We start from the raw sequence: 14327 nt of genomic DNA, 5'->3' as shown, positions 1-14327 counted from the left end.
TGGACAGGTACATGTAAAAGTATGAGATTAGATCACTCCCTAACACCATACACGGAAATAAGCTCAAAATGGATTAAAGACCTAAATGTAAGGCCAGAAACTATCAAACTCTTAGAGGGAAACATAGGCAGAACACTCTATGACATAAATCACAGCAAGATCCTTCCTGACCCACCTTCTAGAGAAATGGAAATAAAACCAAAAATAAACAAATGGGACCTAATGAAACTTCAAAGCTTGTGCACAGCAAAGGAAACCATAAACAAGACAAAAGACAACCCTCAGAATGGGAGAAAATATTTGTAAATGAAGCAACTGACAAAGGATTAATCTCCAAAATTTACAAACAGCTCATGCAACTCAATATCAAAAAAGCAAACAACCAAATCCAAAAATAGGCAGAAGACCTAAATAGACATTTCTCCAAAGAAGATATACAGACTGCCAACAAACACATGAAAGAATGCTCAACATCATTAATCATTAGAGAAATGCAAATCAAAACTACAATGAGATTCATCTCACACCAGTCAGAATGGCCATCATCAAAAAATATAGAAACAATAAATGCTGGAGGGGGTGTTGAGAAAAAGGAACCCTCTTGCACTTCTGGTGGGAATGTGAATTGGTACAGCCACTATGGAGAACAGTATGGAGATTCCTTAAAAAACTACAAATAGAACTACCATATGACCCAGCAATCCCACTACTGGGCATATACCCTGAGAAAACCATAATTCAGAAAGAGTCATGTACTAAAATATTCATTGCAGCTCTATTTACAATAGCCTGGAGATGGAAACAACCTAAGTGTCCATCATCAGATGAATAGATAAAGAAGATGTGGCACATATATACAATGGAATATTACTCAGCCATAAAAGGAAACGAAATGAGCTATTTGTAATGAGGTGGATAGACCTAGTGTCTGTCATACAGAGTGAAGTAAGTCAGAAAGAAAAAGACAAATGCCATATACTAACACATATATATGGAATTTAAGAAAAAAATGTCATGAAGAACCTAGGGGTAAGACAGGAATAAAGACACAGACCTACTAGAGAATGGACTTGAGGATATGGGGAGCGGGAGGGGGAAGCTGCGACAAAGCGAGACAGAGGCATGGACATATATACACTAGCAAACGTAAGGTAGATAGCTAGTGGGAAGCAGCCGTATAGCACAGGGAGATCAGCTCGGTGCTTTGTGACCGCCTGGAGGGGTGGGATAGGGAGGGTGGGAGGGAGGGAGATGCAAGAGGGAAGAGATATGGGAACATATGTATATGTATAACTGATTCACTTTGTTATAAAGCAGAAACTAACACACCACTGTAAAGCAATTATACTCCAATAAAGATGTAAAAAAATAAATAAATAAAATAACTCAGAATTCCCTGTTGGTTCAGTGGTTAGAACTCCACGCTTTCATTGCCGAGGGCATGAGTTCAATCCCTAGTTGGGGAACTAATATCCCACAAGACATGCAGCACGGCAAAAAAAAAAAAAAAAAAAAAAAAAAATGAATATAGATGCAAAAATCCTCAAGAAAATATTAGCTAACTGAATCCAACAACACATGAAAAGGATCATACATCACAATCAATATGGATTCATTCCAGGGTTGCAAGCATGGTTCAGCATATGCAAATGACTGTGATACACCACATAAACAAAAGACAAAATCTCATAATCATCTCAATAGATTCAGAAAAATTATTTGACAAAATTCAGCATCTATTCATGAAGAAAACTCACCAAAGTGGATATAGAGGGAACATACTGCAACATAATAAAAAACCAGTTATGTCAAACTCATAGCCAACGTAATATCAAATGGGGAAAAGCTGAAAGTCTTCTCACTAAATTCAGGAACAAGACAAAGATGCCCACTCTCACCACTTCTATTCAACATAGTATTGGAAGTCCTAGCAACAGCAATCAGACAAGAAAAAGAAATAAAGTATATCCAAATTGGAAGGGAAGAGATAAAACTGTCAGTATTTGTAGATGCCTATATAGAGATCTCAGAAGACTCCACAAACTATAAGAATAAATGAACTCAGCAAGGCAACAGGATACAGGATTAATATACAGAAATTTGTTGCATTTCTTTATACTAACAATGAAATATCAGAAAGGCAAAGTAAAAAAAAAAAAATCTCATTTAAAATCCTGCCAAAAAAGAAAAAAAAGCCTAGGAATAAACTTAACCAAGGTGGTGAAAGACCTATACACTGAAAACTGTAAACACTGATTAAGGAAACTGAATATGATTCAAAGAAAAGGAAAGCTATCCCATGATCTTGAATTAGAAGAATTAATATCATCAAAATCACCATGCTACCCAAAGCAATTCTACAGATTTAATGCAATCCCTTTCAAAATACCCATAACATTTTTAACAGAACTAGAACAAATAATCCTAAAATTTATATGGAACCAGAAAAGGCCCAGAATTGCCAAAACAATCCTGAAGAAAAAGAATAGAAGTGGAGGCATAACCCTCCCAGACTTCAGACAATACTACAAAGCTACAGTAATCAAAACGGCATGGTATCAGCACAAAAACAAATATATAGATCAATGGAACAGAGTAGAGAACCCAGAAATAAACCGACACATCTACAGTCAACCTTCAACAAAGGAGGCAAGAATATACAATGGAGAAAAGACAGTCTCTTCATCAAGTGGTTTGGGAAAGCCGAATAGCCTCATGTAAATCCGTGAAGTTAGAATGCTCCCTCACACTGTATACAAAAACAAACTCAAAGTGGATTAAAGACCTAAATATAAGCCTAAAACTCCTAGAAGAAACCATAGACAAAACATTCTCAGACATCTATCATAGCAATATTTTCTTACATCAGTCTCCCAAGGCAAAAGAAATAAAAGCAAAAATAAACCAATGAGACCTAGTTAAAAGCTTTTTCACAGCAAAGGAAACTATCAACAAAATGAAAGACAACCTACAGAATGGGAGAAAATATTTGCAAACAACATGACTGACAAGGAGTTAATATCCAAAATATAAAAACAGGTCATACAACTCGATATTGAAGGACCCAAAAAATGGACAGAAGACTTAAATGGACATTTATCTAAAGAAAAAATACAGATGGCCAATAAGCACATGAAAAGATGTTCAGCATTGCTAATTATTAGAGAAAATGCAAATCAAAACTACAATGAGGTACCACCTCACACCAATAAGAATGACTATCATCAAAAAGTCTACAAATAATAAATACTGGAGTGGGTGTGGAGAAAAGGAACCCTCCTAAACTGTTAGAGGGAATGTAAAATGATGCAGCCACTATGGAAAACAGTCTAGAGGTTCCTAAAAAAATAAAAATAGAGCTACCATATGATCCAGCAATCCTATTCCTGGGCATACATCTGGAGAAAAACATACTTTGAAAAGACACATGTATTCCAATGTTCATTGCAACACTATTTACAATAACCAAGACATGGAAACAACCCAAGTGCCCATCAACAGACGATTAGGTTAAGAAGATGTAGTATATATATACACTGGAATATTATTCAGCAATAAAAATAATGTAGTGAAATAGGTCAGACAAAGATATTATATGATATCACTTATATGTGGAATCTAACAAATTATACAAATGAATCTATTTACAAAACAGAAACTGACTCATAGACATAGAAAAGAAACTTATGGTTACCTAAAAGAAAAGGGAAGAGGGGAGAGATAAATAAGGAGTGTAAGAGTAACAGATACAAACTACTATACATAAAATAGATAAGAAGGATTTACACTATAGCACAGGTAACTATATTAAATATAGTGTAATAACCTATAATGGAAAATAATCTGAAAAAAATTACATCTATATATAACTGAATCACTTTGTTGTAAACCTGAAACTAACACAATATTGTAAATCAACTATATTTTTTTTCAAAAAAAAGCACTGCTGGGAGGAAAGAATGATATAACATACATAAAGAGCCTGTCTAACATCCTGCAGCTATTACTATTAATATATATCTCTTGCCTTCTACTACAGAGGAACTGTGAGAAGAGTTACAGCATTGGAAATGGGCTCAGTGGGAAAATATAGGTGACATTTTGAGATCCAAGGGGCAACATAACATACATGTAGTCAGTCTCTGAGTTCCAACTCCACATGATGAAAGAAAGAAAGTGACAAGGGGAAACAAGTGCTAATCATGCACCTATTATGACTCAAGCACACTTGGACTCTAGGGAGTCAAGGATCGTGAATAATATCAATACATGGTCTTTGCATCCCTAATCCCAAATAACAAAGTATCTTGTAGCATACTAAATACCCAAGGTCTGGAAATTTTTATATAGCATTATTTAAAGACAGAATATTAGCTGGAGTAAATAATTACAAGCTAGTCAGCTTAGTACCATTTGTGGGAAAATACTAGGAACAGCTTTGTCAAGGGAACAACTTGACAATTATAAGGTAATTTGATTAGGAACAGGCAATATGTTTCTAATGAGAATGATATTATAACAATTCACTGGGTTGACTTTATTTGAAGTCATTTACTACCATGTTGTCTGACTTCAGACCAATATTCTTCCTATAACTATAAAGGATTTGGAGCACTAAACATATGATAGCTAGGAGCTTAAGATTTTTTTAAAAGGGTGGAAATAGAACAAATTTAAAAATAGAATAAAAAAAGAAGCTCATGGTCTAATGCTTGAAGTCTAAGTTTAAAAGAATGTTTTTCCCTCTTTGTCATTTTGTAAGAACCACCAGTGTAAAGATATAAAAGAAGTGGCTTTTAAATTTAAGATGCCTTAGAATCAGCTGTGGAAATTGTAGAAACTACATCCTGGGCTCCAATCCCAAGAGACTTAATTGGTATGGGGCCCTAGATCTGCATGTTTCATATAAGCACCCCCAAGTGGTTCTGATGCAGGTGGGCTGCATACCATAGTTTAAAACATATAATTCTGTAACATTGAAACAAAACTATAAATAAATTTGTTTTCCTTTAATTAAGAAACTTTAATTGAAAAGTTTATAAGTCTCATCATAAACGTTGACATAAAGATCTTAAAACATTCCTTGGGGAAAAGTTTTCAGTTATGTTCTTTTGCCTTCCAGAATTAAAATAAAGCTATAACTCCACAATTATATCCTAAAGGCAATAATAAATTAAAACAACAACCTGAACAAAACTCAACCACGATCATCACAACCACCACCAACAACAACAATAACAAAAAATCCATCAACAGACTCAGCCCTGAGGTAGAGACATGCCCCACTTTCATAGTAGATGGAGTGACCTTGACTTCTGATTTTAGACTCGGTTGTTTAAGTATTTTCTCTGCTCTTAGCTGTCAGTACAGAGGAACTCACTGGCAGAATCAGCAGAATGGGTGAACAGTCAGCCAATCTATGAAGTGTTACTTAAAGACAAAGTAGTCAAATTTGAGGACCTCTTGCCCTGCAGTTATTCAAGCATCCCAGCAATTCTTCCTAAATCTCTGTGCTGCCAGGGCTGGTAGGCATTGATGGTATAATCAGTAATCAATAGAAAACTCAAATATTGCTTCTAAGAACTTCATCTTATGGACACAATATTTATGAAAGCAACAACATATAAATCATATAAAGCTCACATCTGGTCAGGATCCAGTCACAAATTATTTTGGGGGGAAAGTCTTAAAAGCCATTCTTGCATTTCACTCCTTGAAAAGTAAGACTTCACCCTAATAAAAAACAATGTTGCTAAAAATATATCTTTTAAATCGAGGATTCTCCAATATTTAACTTTTCATAAATTATATTCTTTCCTTCTATGTGTCAGAGAAAAAGCCCATTCTTAAAAAAATAAATCAACCTGCATGACCACCAATGTCTTCAAATTTGCCATAATTCAAATAAGAACCATACTGGGTCCTGTGCAGGAAACAGGGTGAGAGTCCCCTAGAAAAAGATGGAAAGGAAAGAAAATGGCAGTTACCTAATATAATGCTTCCAACATGTACAAATATCTCTTGACCTGTCAGCCTAAGAGAGACAAACAATCTGAAGAATTTATACAGGGTTTATTATTGCTAAAGTGAATGAATGAGACAGTTGAATTGGTTTTCTATTGCTGCTGTAACAAGTTTAGTGGCTTAAAAGAATATACATTTATTATATTTCAGTGCTATAGTTTAAGAATCCAACAAAGATCTCACTGGACTAAAATCAAGTGATCAACAAGGCTGCCTTACCTTCTGGAGGCTCTAGGGAATAATCTGTTTCCTTGCCTTTTCTAAAAAATTTTTAGAGGCGACCCACAGTCCTTGGCTTGTGGCCCCTTCCTCCATCTTCAAAACTAGCAACAGCAGTTTTTAGAGTTCTTCTCATGACACATCATTCTGAATTTCTCTTCTACCTCCGTCCTTTAAGGCCCCATGTAGTTACATGGGGCCCACCTGAACAGTCCAGGATAATTTCCTCATCTCAAGGTCTTTATCCTAATCACATCTGCAAAGTTTCCTTTGCTATGTGATGTAATATACTCACAAGTTCCACGAATTGCATCAGGGACATCCTGGGGGGTCATTATTCTGCTGGTCACAATACTGTTAACTTAGGTGTCAACTATTATTGGAATGAAAAACAAAACAACAATAACAAAAGGCACCTTTTCTAATGTCAACAAAGTTTAGTAAAATTAAGACACTACAAAAAGGCACAATCTAGAACAGCAAATCAAGACAAAGCCAAATTAGAACCCTAGAAGTGTTCCCGTGATGTCCATAAAATTGCACAGGTACTATTCTTTTTAGATTAGGTTGTTTTCTTTCTTGTTTTTCAGTTGTGACTTTCTTCCCCCCTCCAAAGCCTGACTATGTTGGCGGAAATCTCATCCAAGACAAAGAGCACGTGGTGGTGGATGTGAAGTTCGCGGTGGAGTCGGTGAAGCTGGGACCCCACTAACTTCTATGAACTTTCATTTGGTCTGAATGTGACAGATTGGAGGGTTTTCTCAGACCTACCCTAGCATGAACAAAGGGATCCTTGTGTATCTTCCCCAGGAGACCACGAGGGGGTAACTGTGGTCCTTCCCTTGGAACTTGCCTTGTAAAGAAGCAGGCACCAAGATAATGTGTCTGGGATCCTGTGGACCAGATGTTACCCATCCATGTCCAGAAATTCCTGACTTATTTAAGTGCATTAAAGGGCCTCCTGTTTCTGTAAGACCAAAGGAAGTGAGTTTCTCTCTCTTTCATTTGGTAGGTAGGGCCATCATTTGGTTCACTTGAGGAACCTGTCGCCTTCGCAAGTCATTAGATGCGCTACATGCAGTAAATGTTCTCTCCTACATGACACTAAACCCCACCCATGAATTGTATTCCCTAAAACCTCACTTACTAAGTGGAACCTTAATTTTTTTAGAGTCATTGCCCAACCACACATTATTCATTTTTTCAAGTCTATCTCTCTGCCTTTTCTCTTGAATTTGCTAAAATCTAAACAGAATCTATGAAATGAAACACAAGGCGGGAGCCCATACTAAGGATTCCTGACAGTCAAAGATGACAGTTTGCAGCCAGGACACCTTCTGCAGGAGACTCTCTAGATGCTTTTGACCTGACTCTTCAGGAAATAGAAAGCCAGGCGCTGTCATTGCTCCTGCTCATACCTTCCCTTTGACCAAGATGAGCCTATTGGTGTCTGCTACTGATGTTCTCACCTACAGATACCCAGGGTGAGCTGGAACCGTCACTTTAAACTCTTTTCAGTAAAGATGTATACACCCACCTTCTGTATCCCCCAGAGGAATTAGCAATGATTTACCCATAAGGGCTCAGTAAATGTTTTCATGGAGCTCAACTAATTTAGAATCCAAGTTATCTAGGTGAGCAGAAATGTTATATTTTATAGACCTTGATAGGACAAGTAGAGGAGGGAATTAGGAAGTGTTAGGTTATTTTTTTTTCCAAGAAAACAGAACTCACTGGGTTTTTCAAACACTTGAATATCAAAAACCAGGATTTTAGTCCCAGACCATCCTACAGTCTCACTGCAAACTTGGAATTTGCTTTACTCCTTTTTTACTTTAGTTATTTGATCTAAAAATTGCGGTTAAAACACCACATTCTTCAATTCTAGGAATATAGTCGATATTCAAATTATTTTTGATATAGAGAGAATCTTGAAGTCTGGAAAGTATCTAAATTCTCAGAGAGAAAACCATTAACCACAAATCATTATGAAAAGAGTGGTACTATAAGACGTATCAAACTTGCCTCGTTATCTCTCCAGCTGGCCAGGACATAGTCAGTAACTACTGATATTAGCAGTTTTCTCTGGAGAACTTGGCAGTGTTGATTGATTTGAGGCAACATGGAGCCCAGGTGTTAGTTGGATCCTGAGAGCTCAAAGCTAACTGAGAACCAGGGTTCTTGGACCAGAAGAGACCATGCAGCTGTTGGGAAAAAAAACAGAAGGAAGACTAGGACCATCCAAGAGGTCAGGCCTAGCCAGCACTGACCACTTTGTCTGATGAACCCACCACCACTACACTTCTCATGATTTTGTTGTTACTAGATGGAGAACTCTATGAAATTTGGGATAATATTTTATTCATCTCGGTGTACATGACTCCTGGCGCTGAGTCAAGCACTGAGAAGGCTCTTGGCAACATTTGTTCACTGACTGAGTAAACATGGTTGCAAATCTCCACTCATCTCAACTACATTCCTGCCCAACTGTCCTGTCAAGGATGCTCTGCTTTCTCCCAGGATGTAGCAAACCTCTTCCTTAGAGAGGAGCCTTCCCTACACTATCCTTGTCCTAGGACACTCACCTGTGGTGACTCTGATGAAGACACGACTGTCCTCAGGGATTCCTCTCAATGGTTCACTCTGTCATTAGGAAGAGACGTCCTTGGCCTCCCCTCCCATCCTCTAGGCTGCCTCAACACCCCAACTGAGGAGGGCCATCACATTTTGTTGACACTATGCACTTGTTGTCTTCCTCTCACTGCTTTAATTTCCTCATGGAAATATTACTGATATCTGAACTCCAAGCTGTTAACACAGCATAAGGCAAATTAAGCAGTCAACATACAGTTAAGAGATGTTGTGTATAAAGCCTTCCAAACTGTAAATGCAGAAGAATATTATTACTATCTCTGCTTTAGAAACAAGGGTCCCCTTAGCCTCGTCCCTGGTAAGAATGAGTAAATCTTCTCCAAACATTATTTATCTGTTTTAATGCACACTTACTTGGAGGGCATCCACTATGTGGGCAGTTCCAAGGTTGAGGTTTGGGGGTCTAGGGCAGAGCATCAAGGTCCCATCCTCCTCCACCTGGAATTGGTGTTCCCAGCAGTATAAACCAGCCCTGATCCATCCTGTGGATCTCCTTGGCAGGTGCACAAGTTCACTGTGCAGTAAGTTACTCTCTCAGTTCTCCCTGCTCAGCTCAGGCTGCTCATTGAGGACCTGGATGATGCTGTGTGCATTCCTCACTTTCTCTTGACTTTTCTGAACTCAGCTGGTCATTCTCACCTTCCTTGGCAACCACCTCCTCCACCATTATCTTGCTTTTCTTTGGGTTTTTCTCATCCTCCAAACCTGCTGATTTTCTTTCTTCCGTCTCCTGCCTCAGTTCTGTGTTTTCAGTGTGTGGGCTCAGTTCAGCTCCCTGTAGGAGATACACAAACAAGGAACTACCTGCAGTTCCCAGGGCACATTTAATACACATCTCAGTCCCTCATCCACTCAGAAAAAAACTGAACAGGGAGGGACTTTGGAAAATTTGAATAACAACCTTATCTTACTGATGAGGAAAATAACATCCCGAGAAATACGGAGATTTTCCCAAGTTCCCACACCACTTGGTGGCAGCAGAGCCACCACACAAGTAAGTCTTGGCCACAATCTTTTCTATCCGTAAGCACCAGGAACCTACAATGGCTGAGTTTCAGGGGACATTGGATCAAAATACATATTTCCACCATTAAAACAAAAATATCTAAGGATCATTCCTAAAAATAATTTTTTATCACTCTTCAGTAGTCCTATATTTATACTCAGTTTTCAATCCTGCTGAGCCAATGGAACCAAGGAACACATGAGTATTAAATACATCACAGTATATATATATATATATATATATATATATATATACGTGTGTGTGTGTGTGTGTGTGTGTGTGTGTGTGTGTGTGTGTGTGAGATTCTCTGTAACACATCTGGCTCCTGTGCTAGAGGTCAACTTCCTGAGAGCAGGCACTCTGTGTGCCTTGTTCATCCCTCCTCCCCACTGCCTCCTCAAGAGCCTGCCAGATAGAATATTCAGTAAGTATTTGTCAAGCACATAAATACCAGGTACCAAGAGTAACTAACTTTTACCAATGTCTTCTAGTCCCAACCATATTTCCATTCATATTTTATCCTAGGTCAGTCCTAAATCAATAAAAGCACAGTCCTAGGAAAAGCAATCCAAGATGCAAATACCACCTCCACCAAGTACCAAGTATGCTTCATATGATGATTTCATTACTCTCTTTGAACATAGTGATCTCATGTATAATAGAGAAGAATATATAATGTAAAACAGAGAAGGCAGTATTACCCTTAGATGAGTAACTGTGATATCATACAGCAGACAGGGTTCCAATCCCTGGGCACTAGCTGCACAGTATAGAATGCCTACATTACAGCCGCTACAGGGCCTGTTAAAAACTTCTGGGGATAAGGCCCAAAAGATTGCATCTCAGACTAAAATTCCAGGGAGATTCTCATGCAAGGAAAAAGCCTGACCATTAAACAAAGTCTAGAATGTAGATCCCCAAAGCCTAGTGGAAACAAGAATGACTCAGCTGGATCAAAACAAGTCCCTTGTCATGATGGCCTCTCAAGAGGAAATGTACCCTTTCCCAAGAAGGGTCCCCACCTGAGATGAAAAACAAAGAGGACCCTGCTTTCCCAGTCTGGGCTTTTAGTACCTCCACTGTCTTTTAGGTTTTCTTCTCTGCTCTAATCGCTGGAGCATCTCAGCCCTCATATAGATCATTTCTTTATGAAGATCTCTGTTTCTCTACTTCTTGAAGAAACAGATGACAGAGATCAGTTCTGGGGCTCCACAGTTCTAGTCTTTCTCCTGAGCCACTTTCTTTCAGGTGAGCTGAAATAAATCGTGGGGGATAGAATTCAGGTCAATAAAGAGGATCCCAGAGGAGCATGAGACCATGAGGGCAACCCCTCATGGGAGATGGTCAGAACGATGACGTGGTCAATATCAACCCTGTTCCGGGGGGAGGATATACTGGCCATTTCTGTGAGCAGAGAACACAGCCACGTCATTCCAGACTTTTGATATATAGAAGATTGATAACAAATGTGTGTTGCTTTAAACCATTCTTTGTAATCTGTTAATATGAGTGATAAGGAACAAATTTAGATGCTTATCTGTACTCTCCTGATTTTTTAATTTTTACAAATATGTATGCAAATCCCTGTAAAGAAAAACAAGGCAAACCAAAACCAAACAAACAAAACAAAACCAAAAAATCAAAGAATCACAGTAAAAAGCTTGTGCTCACCTTCATGTGACTATTTTCAAGCCCTAGTAACATGTAGGACACTATGAAGAAAACTTCAGGTGCTGAAATAATGTCACTTTATTGTTAACAACCAAACCTCTCAAAGACTACAGAGGTACAACACTTAACTTTGTGTAACATTATCTGTGAATCCATCATCTATCTCTATTTCCTATGGCAGGTTGTTTTTTCCCTTAGCTCTCTGTTCTCCTGAGTTCACCAGACAAGATTTTATAGCAAGTACCAGTTAGCAGCATAGAGATCCAACTCAAAGAGAATAGATCAGCCACTGTTATTAACTTCCCACAAAGTTCTTTGAATGCAACCTCACCTCTTATTTTGGCCATAAAAAAGAAAAGATCTAGTTTTTAAAAGTCCTATCCTAATGAGAATTTAAACATAAATATCTCTGTTTTCCATTTTTATTCTGCTCATGCCCAATCATGGAGACCTCACTCCTCAGAGTGAGTGAGTTCCCAATTTGCTGTGGCCTGGGCTTTCTGTCAAAGGAAGTCAAGTCAACCCAACTGCAAATCTCTCTGGTAAATCCATCCCTCACCCTCAAAATCCAGAATAAAATGTGAATGCAGCAGGCAGCAGCATCCACCCAGCAACAGTGATAGGTTTGTACTTCACTTGGCTCACATTATCTGAGAGACTGGTGCAGCGTAAAATAGAAGAGAACAGAGAAAGATTATATTCATTTCAGCTTTTCCAGGATGTCACTTAAGGTAAACCAAAGAATGTAAACACATTTGAGGAAATCTCTCAATAAGAAGTTAATTGTTGGCCAAAATAAATTGTAGGTAAAAGCCATCGTGTTAGCAAGAGGGGAGAAAAAAGATATTCTCATACATGGTTGGGAATATGACTAGGTAAACTTCTTTGTAAGGCAATAGGGCAGGAGTTAGAAAAATTAGATATGTACTCATATACTTGTACTAATATATTTCTAAATCAAACAATTTTCTTTAAAGGAACATATACTACAGAAATACACAGAAATGATGGACATAGATGGACCGTCATACCTGTGGGTTCTGCATCCACAGATTCAACAAACCACCCACCTGAAATACTTTTTAAAGGATGGACTAAACAGCAGCCTAGGTGATACTGAAGAAGGCATAAGTGATCTGGAAGATAGAATAACGGAAGTCACCCAATCAAAACAGCATAAAGAAAAACAAATTTAAAAAATGAAAACAGCTTAAGAGATTTCTGGGATAATATGAAGTAAATGAATATTTACATTATTAGGTTCCCAGAAGGAGAAGAAAGAGAGAAGGGGAATGAAAATGTATTTGAGGAAATTATGGCTGAAAACTTCCCAAAGATGAAGGTGGAAACAGATATCCAGGAACAGAAAGCACAGAGGGTTTCCAAACTAAACGAATCCAAACAGACCCACACCAAAACATATCATAATTAAAATGGCAAAAGTTAAAGATAAAGAGTGAATTCTAAAGGCAACAAGAGAAAAACGAAGACTCATATATAAGGGAATCACCATAAGACTATAAGCTGATTTTTCTCAGAAACTCTGAGGTCCAGAAATAACTGGCATGATATATTCCCTTTCCTTTTTGCTGAAAGGGAAAAACCTGCAACCTAGAATACTCTACCCAGAAATATCATCATTTAGAATAGAAGAGATAAAAATTTATCAGAGGGACTTCCCTGGTGGCTCAGTGGTTGAGAATCCGCCTACCAACGCAGGGGACACGGGTTCAATCCTTGGTCGGGGAAGATCCCACATGCTGCAGAGCAACTAAGCCCATGCTCCACAACTACTGAGCCTGCACTCTAGAGCCCGTGAGCCACAACTACTGAGCCCGTGCGCCACAACTACTGAAGCCCACGTGCCTAGAGCCCATGTTCCGCAACAAGAGAAGCCACCACAGTGATAAGCCCGTGCACCGCAACGAAGAGTAGCCTCTGCTTGCTGCAACTAGAGAAAGCCTTTGTGCAGCAATGAAGACCCAACACAGCCAAAAATAAATAAATTTATTTTAAAAAAAAACTTATCAGAGAAGCAAAGACTTAAAAAATTCATCAACACTAAAACTACACTAAAAGAAATGTTAAAGAGATTTCTCTAAGTGGAAAAGGAATAAGACTCTATATTAAAGGGAAAATCCCACTAGGTGAGGGAAATATATAGTAAGGACTGAGGATCAACCACTTAAGTATGAATATTAAAAGAGAAAAGGTCTACTTTCATACCACCCTGAACATGTCCTATTTTGTCTGATTTGGAAGCTAAGCAGCATCGGCCTGGTTAGTACTTGGATGGGAGACAACCTGGGAATACTGGGTGCTGTAGGCTTAAAAGAAAAAAAGAAAAGGGAAGAATCATAAAAGCAACTAAAATTACAATAAATGGGGATAAACATGAATATGTAAAATACAACATCAAAAAATGAAATGTGGGGGAGAGGAGAAGAAAACATAGATCTTTTAGAGTGTGTTTAAACTTAAATGACTAGTAGTTTAAAACAAACAGATATAGGTCAACATTTATGAACCCCATGGTAACCACAAATCAAAAGCCTACAAAAGATATATGAAAACTAAAAAGAAAGGAACAAAAGCACACTGCTAAAGAAAATCTTCAAAACAAGGCAAAGAAACAAAGAGAAGAGAAAATGAACAGAGAAGGACTACAAAAACAAATGGAAAACAATAAAATGGCAATAAGTACATACCTGTCAATAATTACCTTAAATGTCAACAGACTAAATGACCCATTCAA

The 14327-nt window shown here is 38.0% G+C and overlaps 1 long non-coding RNA gene across 1 annotated transcript in view; it reads right to left on the bottom strand.

The window, feature by feature from the left end:
• LOC109547385 (uncharacterized) overlaps window positions 1-14327 on the bottom strand; it is an 88928-nt gene that overhangs the window by 15818 nt on the left and 58783 nt on the right. Inside the window, exons 10-13 of the long non-coding RNA XR_004527632.2 lie at window positions 9250-9670; window positions 8269-8447; window positions 6539-6616; window positions 5865-5950 (exon numbers count right to left, since the gene is read on the bottom strand). This is a non-coding gene — a long non-coding RNA (uncharacterized lncRNA). The remainder of the gene's footprint in view (window positions 1-5864; window positions 5951-6538; window positions 6617-8268; window positions 8448-9249; window positions 9671-14327) is intronic.

This window comes from Tursiops truncatus, chromosome 1, assembly GCF_011762595.2.
Source record: "Tursiops truncatus isolate mTurTru1 chromosome 1, mTurTru1.mat.Y, whole genome shotgun sequence".
In the NCBI taxonomy this organism is placed as follows: domain Eukaryota; kingdom Metazoa; phylum Chordata; class Mammalia; order Artiodactyla; family Delphinidae; genus Tursiops; species Tursiops truncatus.
Note: the sequence above shows the minus strand (reverse complement) of the source record. Positions and strands in the feature narration are given on the sequence as shown.